This window comes from Phyllobates terribilis, unplaced genomic scaffold (assembly GCF_046119375.1).
Source record: "Phyllobates terribilis strain yellow unplaced genomic scaffold, ASM4611937v1 Scaffold_376__1_contigs__length_1858288, whole genome shotgun sequence".
Classification (NCBI taxonomy): Eukaryota; Metazoa; Chordata; class Amphibia; order Anura; family Dendrobatidae; genus Phyllobates; species Phyllobates terribilis.
In genome coordinates, this window is record NW_027363136.1 from 1,432,320 (window position 1) to 1,446,568 (window position 14,249).

A 14,249-nucleotide genomic window follows, 5' to 3' on the forward strand; every position below is an offset into this window, starting at 1 on the left:
CCAGAATTGGTTTCAAACTACGGAGCCACCCAAGGATCCTGAAAAGTCCATTTGTGGAGATGAGCTCCTGGACTCCCGTTAAGAAGACATGTTGTCAACCTCTAGATCCCTTACATGCCTGCACTTTTCGGCTTGCTGCTGCTGCAATCCACGCGTTTTAGATCTGCATAACTCCACCTCTTTAAACACAGCACCTTCACCCCCTGCTGTTCCCACCCGCCTCAACACCGTTGGAAGGGAGGAGAACCAATTAAGGCGGGGGGTGGGGTGGAACGAGCAGCTGTCTACCCTTAGCAGGAGGGCTCCTGATTACATACCTCTCCTGCTGCTGCTGCTGCTGGCTGTCCAGCAGCAGACTGAAGGTGGCTGCTGCTGTGCACAGGTATATAAAGGCTCAGAGCCTATTATGACACGCGCAGCCAGCTTTCCATTGCCACATTCCATCTACTGCAGGCAGGATACCTGGCTGGCTGAATGTCGCTGAGAAGCTCACAGAGACCGCCATAAGCAACAGTTTAACAGAATGCCACAGACTAATCAACCAAACTTTTTGGGTTGGGTTCTCTTTTATAGTCTGCAGGCATTAAATGAAAGAAGTCAGTGTTCCAGCAGAAGGAGACAACGTTTCAGAAAAGGCATTGTAGCAAACCAAAAAAGAAATTTTAAGCGCAGCAGAGTAACCAGCGCACATACCTGTTAGCTCAGGTGAGTTTAAAAGGCTGCTGTTGATAACAAGGGCATTTGCTAAATAGATGGTGTGTGTGCAACAATATACTGAAAGGTCAATTATATTGTGCAGCTTATCTCACCACCTGTAGTTATTTAGGTGAAAGCTCCAAAATGCTTGCCTAATATGTCTGTTTATCCAAAAGGAAGTAAAAAGGGAGAGCTAGAAAGATAGCATTGCATCACATTACATGGCAATGCAATGCACAGTTGCTGAAGTTGAACCAAAATGAGCTTGTAATCTGGCTTCTGCAACTTTGAACATGAAAAATCCAATGAGGAGAAGAAAAGCAAAGCCAAAGAGTCCATCCCAAAATCCGACAAACAAGCAAAATGAACAAAAAACATTGAATTCAATTCTTTCTGATTTTAGAAACTGCATTAAAGAAGGGGTGCACCGGTCCTGGAGATACTGCAATACCAGGTCAATGCGTGGAGTGGACAGAGCAAGCTCTTTTTCCATCTCCCTGTTCTAAAAATCCATTTAATATATGGTCCCCAGATAGGGGACGTATCAGATATTAAACTGATAAGAACAGATACTACACTTGATCTTAGCCAAAAGGCCGAGAAGCGATAACCAGAATTGGTTTCAAACTACGGAGCCACCCAAGGATCCTGAAAAGTCCATTTGTGGAGATGAGCTCCTGGACTCCCGTTAAGAAGACATGTTGTCAACCTCTAGATCCCTTACATGCCTGCACTTTTCGGCTTGCTGCTGCTGCAATCCACGCGTTTTAGATCTGCATAACTCCACCTCTTTAAACACAGCACCTTCACCCCCTGCTGTTCCCACCCGCCTCAACACCGTTGGAAGGGAGGAGAACCAATTAAGGCGGGGGGTGGGGTGGAACGAGCAGCTGTCTACCCTTAGCAGGAGGGCTCCTGATTACATACCTCTCCTGCTGCTGCTGCTGCTGGCTGTCCAGCAGCAGACTGAAGGTGGCTGCTGCTGTGCACAGGTATATAAAGGCTCAGAGCCTATTATGACACGCGCAGCCAGCGTTCCATTGCCACATTCCATCTACTGCAGGCAGGATACCTGGCTGGCTGAATGTCGCTGAGAAGCTCACAGAGACCGCCATAAGCAACAGTTTAACAGAATGCCACAGACTAATCAACCAAACTTTTTGGGTTGGGTTCTCTTTTATAGTCTGCAGGCATTAAATGAAAGAAGTCAGTGTTCCAGCAGAAGGAGACAACGTTTCAGAAAAGGCATTGTAGCAAACCAAAAAAGAAATTTTAAGCGCAGCAGAGTAACCAGCGCACATACCTGTTAGCTCAGGTGAGTTTAAAAGGCTGCTGTTGATAACAAGGGCATTTGCTAAATAGATGGTGTGTGTGCAACAATATACTGAAAGGTCAATTATATTGTGCAGCTTATCTCACCACCTGTAGTTATTTAGGTGAAAGCTCCAAAATGCTTGCCTAATATGTCTGTTTATCCAAAAGGAAGTAAAAAGGGAGAGCTAGAAAGATAGCATTGCATCACATTACATGGCAATGCAATGCACAGTTGCTGAAGTTGAACCAAAATGAGCTTGTAATCTGGCTTCTGCAACTTTGAACATGAAAAATCCAATGAGGAGAAGAAAAGCAAAGCCAAAGAGTCCATCCCAAAATCCGACAAACAAGCAAAATGAACAAAAAACATTGAATTCAATTCTTTCTGATTTTAGAAACTGCATTAAAGAAGGGGTGCACCGGTCCTGGAGATACTGCAATACCAGGTCAATGCGTGGAGTGGACAGAGCAAGCTCTTTTTCCATCTCCCTGTTCTAAAAATCCATTTAATATATGGTCCCCAGATAGGGGACGTATCAGATATTAAACTGATAAGAACAGATACTACACTTGATCTTAGCCAAAAGGCCGAGAAGCGATAACCAGAATTGGTTTCAAACTACGGAGCCACCCAAGGATCCTGAAAAGTCCATTTGTGGAGATGAGCTCCTGGACTCCCGTTAAGAAGACATGTTGTCAACCTCTAAATCCCTTACATGCCTGCACTTTTCGGCTTGCTGCTGCTGCAATCCACGCGTTTTAGATCTGCATAACTCCACCTCTTTAAACACAGCACCTTCACCCCCTGCTGTTCCCACCCGCCTCAACACCGTTGGAAGGGAGGAGAACCAATTAAGGCGGGGGGTGGGGTGGAACGAGCAGCTGTCTACCCTTAGCAGGAGGGCTCCTGATTACATACCTCTCCTGCTGCTGCTGCTGCTGGCTGTCCAGCAGCAGACTGAAGGTGGTTGCTGCTGTGCACAGGTATATAAAGGCTCAGAGCCTATTATGACACGCGCAGCCAGCGTTCCATTGCCACATTCCATCTACTGCAGGCAGGATACCTGGCTGGCTGAATGTCGCTGAGAAGCTCACAGAGACCGCCATAAGCAACAGTTTAACAGAATGCCACAGACTAATCAACCAAACTTTTTGGGTTGGGTTCTCTTTTATAGTCTGCAGGCATTAAATGAAAGAAGTCAGTGTTCCAGCAGAAGGAGACAACGTTTCAGAAAAGGCATTGTAGCAAACCAAAAAAGAAATTTTAAGCGCAGCAGAGTAACCAGCGCACATACCTGTTAGCTCAGGTGAGTTTAAAAGGCTGCTGTTGATAACAAGGGCATTTGCTAAATAGATGGTGTGTGTGCAACAATATACTGAAAGGTCAATTATATTGTGCAGCTTATCTCACCACCTGTAGTTATTTAGGTGAAAGCTCCAAAATGCTTGCCTAATATGTCTGTTTATCCAAAAGGAAGTAAAAAGGGAGAGCTAGAAAGATAGCATTGCATCACATTACATGGCAATGCAATGCACAGTTGCTGAAGTTGAACCAAAATGAGCTTGTAATCTGGCTTCTGCAACTTTGAACATGAAAAATCCAATGAGGAGAAGAAAAGCAAAGCCAAAGAGTCCATCTCAAAATCCGACAAACAAGCAAAATGAACAAAAAACATTGAATTCAATTCTTTCTGATTTTAGAAACTGCATTAAAGAAGGGGTGCACCGGTCCTGGAGATACTGCAATACCAGGTCAATGCGTGGAGTGGACAGAGCAAGCTCTTTTTCCATCTCCCTGTTCTAAAAATCCATTTAATATATGGTCCCCAGATAGGGGACGTATCAGATATTAAACTGATAAGAACAGATACTACACTTGATCTTAGCCAAAAGGCCGAGAAGCGATAACCAGAATTGGTTTCAAACTACGGAGCCACCCAAGGATCCTGAAAAGTCCATTTGTGGAGATGAGCTCCTGGACTCCCGTTAAGAAGACATGTTGTCAACCTCTAGATCCCTTACATGCCTGCACTTTTCGGCTTGCTGCAGCTGCAATCCACGCGTTTTAGATCTGCATAACTCCACCTCTTTAAACACAGCACCTTCACCCCCTGCTGTTCCCACCCGCCTCAACACCGTTGGAAGGGAGGAGAACCAATTAAGGCGGGGGGTGGGGTGGAACGAGCAGCTGTCTACCCTTAGCAGGAGGGCTCCTGATTACATACCTCTCCTGCTGCTGCTGCTGCTGGCTGTCCAGCAGCAGACTGAAGGTGGCTGCTGCTGTGCACAGGTATATAAAGGCTCAGAGCCTATTATGACACGCGCAGCCAGCGTTCCATTGCCACATTCCATCTACTGCAGGCAGGATACCTGGCTGGCTGAATGTCGCTGAGAAGCTCACAGAGACCGCCATAAGCAACAGTTTAACAGAATGCCACAGACTAATCAACCAAACTTTTTGGGTTGGGTTCTGTTTTATAGTCTGCAGGCATTAAATGAAAGAAGTCAGTGTTCCAGCAGAAGGAGACAACGTTTCAGAAAAGGCATTGTAGCAAACCAAAAAAGAAATTTTAAGCGCAGCAGAGTAACCAGCGCACATACCTGTTAGCTCAGGTGAGTTTAAAAGGCTGCTGTTGATAACAAGGGCATTTGCTAAATAGATGGTGTGTGTGCAACAATATACTGAAAGGTCAATTATATTGTGCAGCTTATCTCACCACCTGTAGTTATTTAGGTGAAAGCTCCAAAATGCTTGCCTAATATGTCTGTTTATCCAAAAGGAAGTAAAAAGGGAGAGCTAGAAAGATAGCATTGCATCACATTACATGGCAATGCAATGCACAGTTGCTGAAGTTGAACCAAAATGAGCTTGTAATCTGGCTTCTGCAACTTTGAACATGAAAAATCCAATGAGGAGAAGAAAAGCAAAGCCAAAGAGTCCATCCCAAAATCCGACAAACAAGCAAAATGAACAAAAAACATTGAATTCAATTCTTTCTGATTTTAGAAACTGCATTAAAGAAGGGGTGCACCGGTCCTGGAGATACTGCAATACCAGGTCAATGCGTGGAGTGGACAGAGCAAGCTCTTTTTCCATCTCCCTGTTCTAAAAATCCATTTAATATATGGTCCCCAGATAGGGGACGTATCAGATATTAAACTGATAAGAACAGATACTACACTTGATCTTAGCCAAAAGGCCGAGAAGCGATAACCAGAATTGGTTTCAAACTACGGAGCCACCCAAGGATCCTGAAAAGTCCATTTGTGGAGATGAGCTCCTGGACTCCCGTTAAGAAGACATGTTGTCAACCTCTAGATCCCTTACATGCCTGCACTTTTCGGCTTGCTGCTGCTGCAATCCACGCGTTTTAGATCTGCATAACTCCACCTCTTTAAACACAGCACCTTCACCCCCTGCTGTTCCCACCCGCCTCAACACCGTTGGAAGGGAGGAGAACCAATTAAGGCGGGGGGTGGGGTGGAACGAGCAGCTGTCTACCCTTAGCAGGAGGGCTCCTGATTACATACCTCTCCTGCTGCTGCTGCTGCTGGCTGTCCAGCAGCAGACTGAAGGTGGCTGCTGCTGTGCACAGGTATATAAAGGCTCAGAGCCTATTATGACACGCGCAGCCAGCGTTCCATTGCCACATTCCATCTACTGCAGGCAGGATACCTGGCTGGCTGAATGTCGCTGAGAAGCTCACAGAGACCGCCATAAGCAACAGTTTAACAGAATGCCACAGACTAATCAACCAAACTTTTTGGCTTGGGTTCTCTTTTATAGTCTGCAGGCATTAAATGAAAGAAGTCAGTGTTCCAGCAGAAGGAGACAACGTTTCAGAAAAGGCATTGTAGCAAACCAAAAAAGAAATTTTAAGCGCAGCAGAGTAACCAGCGCACATACCTGTTAGCTCAGGTGAGTTTAAAAGGCTGCTGTTGATAACAAGGGCATTTGCTAAATAGATGGTGTGTGTGCAACAATATACTGAAAGGTCAATTATATTGTGCAGCTTATCTCACCACCTGTAGTTATTTAGGTGAAAGCTCCAAAATGCTTGCCTAATATGTCTGTTTATCCAAAAGGAGGTAAAAAGGGAGAGCTAGAAAGATAGCATTGCATCACATTACATGGCAATGCAATGCACAGTTGCTGAAGTTGAACCAAAATGAGCTTCTAATCTGGCTTCTGCAACTTTGAACATGAAAAATCCAATGAGGAGAAGAAAAGCAAAGCCAAAGAGTCCATCCCAAAATCCAACAAACAAGCAAAATGAACAAAAAACATTGAATTCAATTCTTTCTGATTTTAGAAACTGCATTAAAGAAGGGGTGCACCGGTCCTGGAGATACTGCAATACCAGGTCAATGCGTGGAGTGGACAGAGCAAGCTCTTTTTCCATCTCCCTGTTCTAAAAATCCATTTAATATATGGTCCCCAGATAGGGGACGTATCAGATATTAAACTGACAAGAACAGATACTACACTTGATCTTAGCCAAAAGGCCGAGAAGCGATAACCAGAATTGGTTTCAAACTACGGAGCCACCCAAGGATCCTGAAAAGTCCATTTGTGGAGATGAGCTCCTGGACTCCCGTTAAGAAGACATGTTGTCAACCTCTAGATCCCTTACATGCCTGCACTTTTCGGCTTGCTGCTGCTGCAATCCACGCGTTTTAGATCTGCATAACTCCACCTCTTTAAACACAGCACCTTCACCCCCTGCTGTTCCCACCCGCCTCAACACCGTTGGAAGGGAGGAGAACCAATTAAGGCGGGGGGTGGGGTGGAACGAGCAGCTGTCTACCCTTAGCAGGAGGGCTCCTGATTACATACCTCTCCTGCTGCTGCTGCTGCTGGCTGTCCAGCAGCAGACTGAAGGTGGCTGCTGCTGTGCACAGGTATATAAAGGCTCAGAGCCTATTATGACACGCGCAGCCAGCGTTCCATTGCCACATTCCATCTACTGCAGGCAGGATACCTGGCTGGCTGAATGTCGCTGAGAAGCTCACAGAGACCGCCATAAGCAACAGTTTAACAGAATGCCACAGACTAATCAACCAAACTTTTTGGGTTGGGTTCTCTTTTATAGTCTGCAGGCATTAAATGAAAGAAGTCAGTGTTCCAGCAGAAGGAGACAACGTTTCAGAAAAGGCATTGTAGCAAACCAAAAAAGAAATTTTAAGCGCAGCAGAGTAACCAGCGCACATACCTGTTAGCTCAGGTGAGTTTAAAAGGCTGCTGTTGATAACAAGGGCATTTGCTAAATAGATGGTGTGTGTGCAACAATATACTGAAAGGTCAATTATATTGTGCAGCTTATCTCACCACCTGTAGTTATTTAGGTGAAAGCTCCAAAATGCTTGCCTAATATGTCTGTTTATCCAAAAGGAAGTAAAAAGGGAGAGCTAGAAAGATAGCATTGCATCACATTACATGGCAATGCAATGCACAGTTGCTGAAGTTGAACCAAAATGAGCTTGTAATCTGGCTTCTGCAACTTTGAACATGAAAAATCCAATGAGGAGAAGAAAAGCAAAGCCAAAGAGTCCATCTCAAAATCCGACAAACAAGCAAAATGAACAAAAAACATTGAATTCAATTCTTTCTGATTTTAGAAACTGCATTAAAGAAGGGGTGCACCGGTCCTGGAGATACTGCAATACCAGGTCAATGCGTGGAGTGGACAGAGCAAGCTCTTTTTCCATCTCCCTGTTCTAAAAATCCATTTAATATATGGTCCCCAGATAGGGGACGTATCAGATATTAAACTGATAAGAACAGATACTACACTTGATCTTAGCCAAAAGGCCGAGAAGCGATAACCAGAATTGGTTTCAAACTACGGAGCCACCCAAGGATCCTGAAAAGTCCATTTGTGGAGATGAGCTCCTGGACTCCCGTTAAGAAGACATGTTGTCAACCTCTAGATCCCTTACATGCCTGCACTTTTCGGCTTGCTGCAGCTGCAATCCACGCGTTTTAGATCTGCATAACTCCACCTCTTTAAACACAGCACCTTCACCCCCTGCTGTTCCCACCCGCCTCAACACCGTTGGAAGGGAGGAGAACCAATTAAGGCGGGGGGTGGGGTGGAACGAGCAGCTGTCTACCCTTAGCAGGAGGGCTCCTGATTACATACCTCTCCTGCTGCTGCTGCTGCTGGCTGTCCAGCAGCAGACTGAAGGTGGCTGCTGCTGTGCACAGGTATATAAAGGCTCAGAGCCTATTATGACACGCGCAGCCAGCGTTCCATTGCCACATTCCATCTACTGCAGGCAGGATACCTGGCTGGCTGAATGTCGCTGAGAAGCTCACAGAGACCGCCATAAGCAACAGTTTAACAGAATGCCACAGACTAATCAACCAAACTTTTTGGGTTGGGTTCTCTTTTATAGTCTGCAGGCATTAAATGAAAGAAGTCAGTGTTCCAGCAGAAGGAGACAACGTTTCAGAAAAGGCATTGTAGCAAACCAAAAAAGAAATTTTAAGCGCAGCAGAGTAACCAGCGCACATACCTGTTAGCTCAGGTGAGTTTAAAAGGCTGCTGTTGATAACAAGGGCATTTGCTAAATAGATGGTGTGTGTGCAACAATATACTGAAAGGTCAATTATATTGTGCAGCTTATCTCACCACCTGTAGTTATTTAGGTGAAAGCTCCAAAATGCTTGCCTAATATGTCTGTTTATCCAAAAGGAAGTAAAAAGGGAGAGCTAGAAAGATAGCATTGCATCACATTACATGGCAATGCAATGCACAGTTGCTGAAGTTGAACCAAAATGAGCTTGTAATCTGGCTTCTGCAACTTTGAACATGAAAAATCCAATGAGGAGAAGAAAAGCAAAGCCAAAGAGTCCATCCCAAAATCCGACAAACAAGCAAAATGAACAAAAAACATTGAATTCAATTCTTTCTGATTTTAGAAACTGCATTAAAGAAGGGGTGCACCGGTCCTGGAGATACTGCAATACCAGGTCAATGCGTGGAGTGGACAGAGCAAGCTCTTTTTCCATCTCCCTGTTCTAAAAATCCATTTAATATATGGTCCCCAGATAGGGGACGTATCAGATATTAAACTGATAAGAACAGATACTACACTTGATCTTAGCCAAAAGGCCGAGAAGCGATAACCAGAATTGGTTTCAAACTACGGAGCCACCCAAGGATCCTGAAAAGTCCATTTGTGGAGATGAGCTCCTGGACTCCCGTTAAGAAGACATGTTGTCAACCTCTAGATCCCTTACATGCCTGCACTTTTCGGCTTGCTGCTGCTGCAATCCACGCGTTTTAGATCTGCATAACTCCACCTCTTTAAACACAGCACCTTCACCCCCTGCTGTTCCCACCCGCCTCAACACCGTTGGAAGGGAGGAGAACCAATTAAGGCGGGGGGTGGGGTGGAACGAGCAGCTGTCTACCCTTAGCAGGAGGGCTCCTGATTACATACCTCTCCTGCTGCTGCTGCTGCTGGCTGTCCAGCAGCAGACTGAAGGTGGCTGCTGCTGTGCACAGGTATATAAAGGCTCAGAGCCTATTATGACACGCGCAGCCAGCGTTCCATTGCCACATTCCATCTACTGCAGGCAGGATACCTGGCTGGCTGAATGTCGCTGAGAAGCTCACAGAGACCGCCATAAGCAACAGTTTAACAGAATGCCACAGACTAATCAACCAAACTTTTTGGGTTGGGTTCTCTTTTATAGTCTGCAGGCATTAAATGAAAGAAGTCAGTGTTCCAGCACAAGGAGACAACGTTTCAGAAAAGGCATTGTAGCAAACCAAAAAAGAAATTTTAAGCGCAGCAGAGTAACCAGCGCACATACCTGTTAGCTCAGGTGAGTTTAAAAGGCTGCTGTTGATAACAAGGGCATTTGCTAAATAGATGGTGTGTGTGCAACAATATACTGAAAGGTTAATTATATTGTGCAGCTTATCTCACCACCTGTAGTTATTTAGGTGAAAGCTCCAAAATGCTTGCCTAATATGTCTGTTTATCCAAAAGGAAGTAAAAAGGGAGAGCTAGAAAGATAGCATTGCATCACATTACATGGCAATGCAATGCACAGTTGCTGAAGTTGAACCAAAATGAGCTTGTAATCTGGCTTCTGCAACTTTGAACATGAATAATCCAATGAGGAGAAGAAAAGCAAAGCCAAAGAGTCCATCCCAAAATCCGACAAACAAGCAAAATGAACAAAAAACATTGAATTCAATTCTTTCTGATTTTAGAAACTGCATTAAAGAAGGGGTGCACCGGTCCTGGAGATACTGCAATACCAGGTCAATGCGTGGAGTGGACAGAGCAAGCTCTTTTTCCATCTCCCTGTTCTAAAAATCCATTTAATATATGGTCCCCAGATAGGGGACGTATCAGATATTAAACTGATAAGAACAGATACTACACTTGATCTTAGCCAAAAGGCCGAGAAGCGATAACCAGAATTGGTTTCAAACTACGGAGCCACCCAAGGATCCTGAAAAGTCCATTTGTGGAGATGAGCTCCTGGACTCCCGTTAAGAAGACATGTTGTCAACCTCTAGATCCCTTACATGCCTGCACTTTTCGGCTTGCTGCTGCTGCAATCCACGCGTTTTAGATCTGCATAACTCCACCTCTTTAAACACAGCACCTTCACCCCCTGCTGTTCCCACCCACCTCAACACCGTTGGAAGGGAGGAGAACCAATTAAGGCGGGGGGTGGGGTGGAACGAGCAGCTGTCTACCCTTAGCAGGAGGGCTCCTGATTACATACCTCTCCTGCTGCTGCTGCTGCTGGCTGTCCAGCAGCAGACTGAAGGTGGCTGCTGCTGTGCACAGGTATATAAAGGCTCAGAGCCTATTATGACACGCGCAGCCAGCGTTCCATTGCCACATTCCATCTACTGCAGGCAGGATACCTGGCTGGCTGAATGTCGCTGAGAAGCTCACAGAGACCGCCATAAGCAACAGTTTAACAGAATGCCACAGACTAATCAACCAAACTTTTTGGGTTGGGTTCTCTTTTATAGTCTGCAGGCATTAAATGAAAGAAGTCAGTGTTCCAGCAGAAGGAGACAACGTTTCAGAAAAGGCATTGTAGCAAACCAAAAAAGAAATTTTAAGCGCAGCAGAGTAACCAGCGCACATACCTGTTAGCTCAGGTGAGTTTAAAAGGCTGCTGTTGATAACAAGGGCATTTGCTAAATAGATGGTGTGTGTGCAACAATATACTGAAAGGTCAATTATATTGTGCAGCTTATCTCACCACCTGTAGTTATTTAGGTGAAAGCTCCAAAATGCTTGCCTAATATGTCTGTTTATCCAAAAGGAAGTAAAAAGGGAGAGCTAGAAAGATAGCATTGCATCACATTACATGGCAATGCAATGCACAGTTGCTGAAGTTGAACCAAAATGAGCTTGTAATCTGGCTTCTGCAACTTTGAACATGAAAAATCCAATGAGGAGAAGAAAAGCAAAGCCAAAGAGTCCATCCCAAAATCCGACAAACAAGCAAAATGAACAAAAAACATTGAATTCAATTCTTTCTGATTTTAGAAACTGCATTAAAGAAGGGGTGCACCGGTCCTGGAGATACTGCAATACCAGGTCAATGCGTGGAGTGGACAGAGCAAGCTCTTTTTCCATCTCCCTGTTCTAAAAATCCATTTAATATATGGTCCCCAGATAGGGGACGTATCAGATATTAAACTGATAAGAACAGATACTACACTTGATCTTAGCCAAAAGGCCGAGAAGCGATAACCAGAATTGGTTTCAAACTACGGAGCCACCCAAGGATCCTGAAAAGTCCATTTGTGGAGATGAGCTCCTGGACTCCCGTTAAGAAGACATGTTGTCAACCTCTAGATCCCTTACATGCCTGCACTTTTCGGCTTGCTGCTGCTGCAATCCACGCGTTTTAGATCTGCATAACTCCACCTCTTTAAACACAGCACCTTCACCCCCTGCTGTTCCCACCCGCCTCAACACCGTTGGAAGGGAGGAGAACCAATTAAGGCGGGGGGTGGGGTGGAACGAGCAGCTGTCTACCCTTAGCAGGAGGGCTCCTGATTACATACCTCTCCTGCTGCTGCTGCTGCTGGCTGTCCAGCAGCAGACTGAAGGTGGCTGCTGCTGTGCACAGGTATATAAAGGCTCAGAGCCTATTATGACACGCGCAGCCAGCGTTCCATTGCCACATTCCATCTACTGCAGGCAGGATACCTGGCTGGCTGAATGTCGCTGAGAAGCTCACAGAGACCGCCATAAGCAACAGTTTAACAGAATGCCACAGACTAATCAACCAAACTTTTTGGGTTGGGTTCTCTTTTATAGTCTGCAGGCATTAAATGAAAGAAGTCAGTGTTCCAGCACAAGGAGACAACGTTTCAGAAAAGGCATTGTAGCAAACCAAAAAAGAAATTTTAAGCGCAGCAGAGTAACCAGCGCACATACCTGTTAGCTCAGGTGAGTTTAAAAGGCTGCTGTTGATAACAAGGGCATTTGCTAAATAGATGGTGTGTGTGCAACAATATACTGAAAGGTCAATTATATTGTGCAGCTTATCTCACCACCTGTAGTTATTTAGGTGAAAGCTCCAAAATGCTTGCCTAATATGTCTGTTTATCCAAAAGGAAGTAAAAAGGGAGAGCTAGAAAGATAGCATTGCATCACATTACATGGCAATGCAATGCACAGTTGCTGAAGTTGAACCAAAATGAGCTTGTAATCTGGCTTCTGCAACTTTGAACATGAAAAATCCAATGAGGAGAAGAAAAGCAAAGCCAAAGAGTCCATCTCAAAATCCGACAAACAAGCAAAATGAACAAAAAACATTGAATTCAATTCTTTCTGATTTTAGAAACTGCATTAAAGAAGGGGTGCACCGGTCCTGGAGATACTGCAATACCAGGTCAATGCGTGGAGTGGACAGAGCAAGCTCTTTTTCCATCTCCCTGTTCTAAAAATCCATTTAATATATGGTCCCCAGATAGGGGACGTATCAGATATTAAACTGATAAGAACAGATTTTTTGATTGAATATATCTTTTATTAGCACAAAAAATAAGTTAACAGACAGTGTACAGTGCCGCAGCCCAGTACACACAGAATTCTACATCATATTTACATAGCATGAGGATACGACGCACTAACTAGACACATCACACCCCTATGCTACACAAAACACTCAATCTGAAAGAAAAAGCATATCAATCAATACAGTACGACGAACCGTGATAAGGGATAGGGATTGGGAAAAAGGGGATGGGGAGGGGAAAATCACAGGCCCGAAGCTTTATTGAAAGACAAGACACATAAGGGGAGAGGGGGAGGAGGGGTTTAGTCCTCATCCTCGTCCTCCGGACCGTCCATGATGGAATAGTCTCTGAGCAGGCTGTGGATCAGCCTGCGGCAGTCCTGGATGGACATCCTCTCCCTCCTCAAGATGAGCCGGTTCCTGGCGACCCAAAGGGCATCCTTGAAGCAGTTCATAAGGCGCCAAGCCTCCTGGATGGCTCCGACGGTATGAACCCCAGGGAAGAGTCCATAAAGCACAGAATGGTGCGATAGGCTCGCCCTGGGGACAGAGTTCCTCAGGTCGTCCTCAAGTGCAGTCAATAGGCGCTGTGCAAATCCGCAGTCCCAAAAAGTGTGCAAAGATGTTTCCTCCACGAAGGGGCACCTTGGGCAGTACCGGGTCTTGCACAGGTTCCGGGCATGCATGAATGACCGGACGGGCAGTCCGCCCTGAATCGCCATCCACGACAAGTCCTTGTGCCCGTTGGTCAGCCTGTCAGACGACACATTTGTCCACACAGTCTCCAGCGTGTCCTGGTGAAGTCCTGTGATGTTCTCCACGTCATCCTTGGCTCTGATTAGCTTGTGGATAGTTTTGGGCTTCCACAAGTCGGGCTTGAGTCCCTCCAGTTGATGCTCCCCCACAAATCGAACGACGTCTCCGTAGAACCATGGCGTCGTCCAGTTGTAGGGGAAGGAGCTGTCCCACTTGTCCCAGCCGAGTCGCCTCCAAAGAGGAAGCAGGAAGAAGCGAGACATGGACCTGCCCGCGGAGCCATTCTTGACTTGCAAAGTCCGGCGGACACAATCACACACAAAAGAGGATCGCAGGAGGGTGGGAATATCTGGAACGCCCTTCCCACCCTTGCGAGGCTCCTTGTACATGACGGCCCGCCTGACTCTGTCCATCTTGGATCCCCAGACAAAGTGAAACACTGTCCTGGTAATGGCCCTGCACA

General features: G+C 45.6%; 10 non-coding genes across 10 annotated transcripts; all 10 read right to left on the minus strand.

The window, feature by feature from the left end:
• Positions 1-1,113: 1,113 nt before the first annotated feature.
• On the minus strand, positions 1,114-1,304 carry LOC141223232 (U2 spliceosomal RNA). Its single transcript, XR_012290867.1, has one exon. It is a non-coding gene; the product is annotated as a U2 spliceosomal RNA (small nuclear RNA).
• Positions 1,305-2,419: 1,115 nt separating this feature from the next.
• Positions 2,420-2,610, minus strand: LOC141223233 (U2 spliceosomal RNA). The gene has a single exon (XR_012290868.1). It is a non-coding gene; the product is annotated as a U2 spliceosomal RNA (small nuclear RNA).
• A 1,115-nt stretch (positions 2,611-3,725) lies between these two features.
• Positions 3,726-3,916, minus strand: LOC141223234 (U2 spliceosomal RNA). The gene has a single exon (XR_012290869.1). It is a non-coding gene; the product is annotated as a U2 spliceosomal RNA (small nuclear RNA).
• Positions 3,917-5,031: 1,115 nt separating this feature from the next.
• Positions 5,032-5,222, minus strand: LOC141223235 (U2 spliceosomal RNA). Its single transcript, XR_012290870.1, has one exon. It is a non-coding gene; the product is annotated as a U2 spliceosomal RNA (small nuclear RNA).
• A 1,115-nt stretch (positions 5,223-6,337) lies between these two features.
• LOC141223385 (U2 spliceosomal RNA) lies at positions 6,338-6,528 on the minus strand. Its single transcript, XR_012291013.1, has one exon. It is a non-coding gene; the product is annotated as a U2 spliceosomal RNA (small nuclear RNA).
• A 1,115-nt stretch (positions 6,529-7,643) lies between these two features.
• LOC141223236 (U2 spliceosomal RNA) lies at positions 7,644-7,834 on the minus strand. Its single transcript, XR_012290871.1, has one exon. It is a non-coding gene; the product is annotated as a U2 spliceosomal RNA (small nuclear RNA).
• A 1,115-nt stretch (positions 7,835-8,949) lies between these two features.
• LOC141223237 (U2 spliceosomal RNA) lies at positions 8,950-9,140 on the minus strand. Its single transcript, XR_012290872.1, has one exon. It is a non-coding gene; the product is annotated as a U2 spliceosomal RNA (small nuclear RNA).
• Positions 9,141-10,255: 1,115 nt separating this feature from the next.
• On the minus strand, positions 10,256-10,446 carry LOC141223238 (U2 spliceosomal RNA). The gene has a single exon (XR_012290873.1). It is a non-coding gene; the product is annotated as a U2 spliceosomal RNA (small nuclear RNA).
• Positions 10,447-11,561: 1,115 nt separating this feature from the next.
• Positions 11,562-11,752, minus strand: LOC141223239 (U2 spliceosomal RNA). Its single transcript, XR_012290874.1, has one exon. It is a non-coding gene; the product is annotated as a U2 spliceosomal RNA (small nuclear RNA).
• A 1,115-nt stretch (positions 11,753-12,867) lies between these two features.
• Positions 12,868-13,060, minus strand: LOC141223451 (U2 spliceosomal RNA). The gene has a single exon (XR_012291072.1). It is a non-coding gene; the product is annotated as a U2 spliceosomal RNA (small nuclear RNA).
• Positions 13,061-14,249: the final 1,189 nt, after the last annotated feature.